Here is a 4,980-nt window from a genome sequence, read left to right on the forward strand (position 1 = left end):
CGGTCAAGCTCACGTTTACATCGCATGAAAGCCAGTGAGGCCTTAGGCAAGTTCCTTTTTTTTTTTAAATACATGTTTAAATGGCTAAATAATTGAAGACTGAACCAGGAGTACTTGCTACTGTGACTCCTGAAATGCAGCCTGTTGATAGAATATTTTTCTAATATGAAATTATACTTTTGTTATTGTTTGCTAGCTCAGTCTCCCTAACCACTTAAAATAACTTGTTTTCTCAAAATGTGTGTTAGCTAGCTAACTTAGCAATGTTATGATTACAACTCCCATCTGCTGTTGACATCAGCATACGATTGGAGAGCACTAGTTAGCTCTAAAAGTGGTTATAGCTTTGACTGCATGCTGACCAGTAGCGACCCTCAGGTAGGGCAGAGACCCATCTGTTTTGAGCCCCACCTGTTTCGCAAAAAAATAATAATAATAATGTGTTGCCTGTTTTGCATGTTATTTTGGCATACGTGTCACATATCCGTTTGCAAACCATATATATATATATATATATATATATAAATAATTGAGTTAATAAAGCCGCATACAAACTTGGACTCTTTTTTGCTTTCTTGATTAAGGCAGCTCTTAAATGCAGGTGTTTCAGCCTAGCTCAGTGCTTTCTGTGGTGGTGAGGCAGCCGTTGGAAAACACGAAGCGTAAGGGTTGGTCATGTTTTTTAGTTGCGCCGTGATTGGCTCAGTGTTCTGTCACTCCCGGGACACTACGTCACTGCAGTGAGCTCTACAGGTAGAGCTAGCAAATTTAAGCCCCTTGGGTGCTGCCATAGAGTTACATTAGAAGTTCCCATCCAAGAAGGCTCAAGGTCATTTGCAACACTTAAAATGACATCAAATCATGTTATATCTACAGTAGCTTTGATTGGACTGGTTAGAGTGCTGGACCATTAACCAAAAGGTTGCTGGATCAAATCCCTGAGCTGAGAAGGTAAAACTCTGTCGTTCTGCCCCTGAGCAAGGCAGTTAACCCACTGTTCCCGGGGGCACTGTGGATGTTGATTAAGGCAGCCCCCTGCACCTCTCTGATTCAGAGGGGTTGGGTTAAATGCAAAAGACACATTTCAGTTGTACTTGTACTGACTAGGTATCCCCTTTCCCTTTTAAAATCTTAGCTAGACAAGCAGTTCTCATCATGAATCAAGTCGACAATCCTTGTCATATGAAAATTAATAATGAATATTAATTATAGATCAAACGTGTCTGTGCTCATCGGCCATTAGACATAAACATTACACAACAAGTTGGAAATTTGCAAATTTAACAATGAGTGGTTCGGAAGGAATCAGTGGCTAAAGCAATCACTAGCCTGCTATTCAGGTGAATGGGTGTTTGGTCCAAGTCTGGGTTTAAGGGTCTCTTTTCCAAGCTTAAAAAGGACAAACAAGGTCCTCCCAGGTGGCCACCAGAGATTCTGGGTTCGAGCCCAGGCTCTGTCGCAGCCGGCCTCAACCGGGAGGTCCATGGGGGCCTCAACTGGGAGGTCCATGGGGACCTCCACAATTGGCCTAGCGTCGCATGCGCACTAGCGACTCCTGTGGCGGGCCGGGTGCAGTGCACGCTAACCAGGTCGCCAAGGTGCACAGTGTTTCCTCCATGCACCTGGGTTGGATGCGTGCTGTGTTAAAGAAGCAGTGTGGCTTGGTTGGGTTGGGTTGTGTTTCGGAGGACGCATGGCTTGCGACCTTTGTCTCTCCCTAGCCAGTATGGAAGTTGTAGCGATGAGACAAGATAGTAACAATTGGATAGTAACAATTGGATACCACAAAATTGGAGAGAAAAAGGGGGTAAAATTAAAAACATTTAAAAAAGGACAAACATTCAACATCAGCCATTCTGTCAATCCAGCATGACTTCTGCCATGCTCAAAACAACAAAACTGGGAAATCTTGGACTTCTGAGACCTCAGAAAAAAATGAACTCTGACTGGGAAAATACGTTTTGAACGGTCATTCAACTCAGAATTGCAAGTCGGGAACTCTGGCCTCTTTCTAGAGCTCCGACCTGAAGATCCCTGATGTCATCATGATTCGACCTTGTTTTTTTCCCACGGGTTCCCAGTTGTCTTGAAAGCACCATAAATCCAGATAATGCCAGACTTTGAAGACAAAGTTTGTCCACAAAGGACCGTCACGCCACCTTCCTGTTCAAGTGAGCAAAGCACAACAAGGTGTGTCCAAAAATGTATTGTATGCCACTGCATAAATGATGTAATATGCCAGAGAGATATGTATACTGTAGCTAAGAAAGCAATACTACGTGTGTGTTGTGTAGTAAGCTGTTAGTAGCCCATGTGCCTCACCCTAATCATTTGGTCCCTTTTCTCCGCATAATTTAGCCTACTGTTCAAACTTGGTGGTGCACATATAGCTTATAGCCTGTTTTAGAGAAATGTCATCATCAAATATTGTAAGAGCTTTCATTGTCTGCTTATATGCCCCCTTTATTTATCCTACGGTTCTGACTTGGTTTCCAGGGAGAATACTTTTAGAAAGACCCATGTTCGGAATTCTGTTGCTGCATATTTCAAAAGTGCTGAACAAATAGTTATATATACAACGTCCGTCCTAGCTCATCCATTAATGTTTTAATCAAAATTACGGATTTCTTATCCACTCCCTTATTCCATAGTTTGTGCATCTCAATTGTCAGTAGAAACCACATTTGTTTAATGTCAGCCGTATCAGCTATGTTTTTCTTAAAAGGCAGTAAATGAGGCTGAATGAACTGGTTCGCTGCCAGACAAGGCTCCGCAGATAGCGAGGTGTAGCAGTAGTAAGGTGTTGGGACTGCTGTTGGGACAGCTTTATGTAGGCCCTAACAGTTTGTGTCACCCTTAAAGTGCAATTATTGTATTGTTTAGTGTTATGTTGTGTAGTTTTCTTTTTGCCCCACCAAGATTTACATGCTAAATTCACCACTGGTGCTGACAGTGAATTCAGAGACATTCAGTGGCTAGCTACACTACATAATTTTACCAGGTTCCCGTGAAGCAATTGTAATGATAGTTCACCACAACATACCCAAGGGTTTCCTGATTAGCAAGGGGTAGTCTGTGTTTAGTTTAATTGTGTATTAGATGCACATTTTGAGATAATTGTGAAGGGTTTTCTCCACTAGTTAGAATGGGGAATTGGCTTCCCGTGAAAATGTTGTCGAAGGTTGCAACAGTAACTAAAGGGGTGGGGCTTAGCAAAGGGTCAACTCATGGGTACACTCGCTATGGCTGCCTGGTATTGTGATGCAATAATTTCCCATGGTAATGTAGAATGCTAATTCAAATTATGATAACTGATGTGAAACTGAATGTTTGTTTTTTCAACAATTCACAGCACATATTGGTTGGGTACACTTTCTGCTTTTACTTCCTGCTTTGCTCCGAAAGGTACACTTGCAAACGCTGCCAGTCCATCCATTATGCCATCATTGACTTGAATGGGGAGGCCCCTTCTATCCATTTTATTTCTATGGGCAAATCATGCTGCCTGGTATGCACATTAATCAGAGCATTAAAGTAACTGTCCAGTGTTTCCAGATTTCTATTAAATATGAGTGATTACAATTTAATTACAATGAGTGAAATGGTTTTCCTTCTAAACATTATTAAGTACATTAAAAAGCTGTTTTTCTGTGTTTGAATGGTTGGGGTGTACCCTAAAAACAGAATGGTGTGGGGATATAATGTTCGTTAAAAAGTCGACCTCTGATTGGCCAGCTCATCCTCAGGAGGATGACATCATCCTCTGTGAGGAGATAGCAAGCAGTCTGTTGGAGATAGGTGGGTTTTTTAAAAGTGTATTTTCTCCATTTTATGCTTTGGCCACAAATACGACAATGGGACGAGTCAACAAAATGATTTGTGTATTGAGTTAACAGTATATTAACTTTTAAAAGTGTGATTTTCAGTAGGCAGTTACTTTAATAGAGGAAGTTAAAAAAAAAATATATATATATATATTTGAAACTATCATTTAATGGTTCAGTTAACCTTTTCCCTAACCATATCCCAGTGATCCTCAGGCATTGGCATATACATTGCTTTACACATAAATTATTCTTTCCATCTCATGCTAAATTGAATTCATTAGGGAGCATGATCCAATCTGTGCCTTGAATTGAAAGAAGTACCTTGTGACTTGCCTTTGTGTGGTGTGCATTTTAACAAGATATGATAATGTCAGTGTCAGTCGGTGCCATTTAAGATTAGTGGGGACAATAGTTTTTTTTTATGAGCATGGCCTTATTTCTATTACAGCAGAGGTGTCAAACTCATTCCACACAGGGCCGGGTGTCTGCAGGTTTTTGGTTTTTAGTTTCAATTAAGCCCTAGACAACCAGGTAAGAGGAGTTCCTTACTAATTAGTGACCTTAATTTATCAATCAAGTACAAGGGAGGAGAGAAAATCCACTGAAACTCGGCCCTTGGTGGAATGAGTTTGACAAGTATTATAGCAAACTGGATGACTGTCATTCATATTCCATTCTCCCAGCTCTATGTAACATCGATAGGTTTAAGCTACTACATAATACTCTAATTTTCCCTATACCCATCACGAGGTTGCTACAACCTAGCCTACAAATGTACGTTTATATCGTAGGTGCACTGGTCTAGAGACAAATTGGAGTAATCAAGGTGAAAGACAGTGACGCATTAAATACCACCTTGCACACTCTTGCCTGCGTCTAGCTGATCTGGGGTGTATGCATTAGTCCAAACAGTTGCAAAACTTTTTGATTAGCAACTAAAACAAGTTTATTTTGGACAAATTCAGGTAGGTCCATCCCCGTTTGGTTCCGTTTAAGAAATATTTTGCAACATATTCGGCAGAATGAATACACCCTTGATCACCCACACACATAGTTCACTTTCATAGCAGCCACATATAGCATCATAATTTTGCTTGTTGTGTAATTCCTTCTCACATCTACGCGCTCACCTCCTTTCACCATTTCCCTTCGT

Source organism: Oncorhynchus kisutch, linkage group LG30, assembly GCF_002021735.2.
Source record: "Oncorhynchus kisutch isolate 150728-3 linkage group LG30, Okis_V2, whole genome shotgun sequence".
Classification (NCBI taxonomy): domain Eukaryota; kingdom Metazoa; phylum Chordata; class Actinopteri; order Salmoniformes; family Salmonidae; genus Oncorhynchus; species Oncorhynchus kisutch.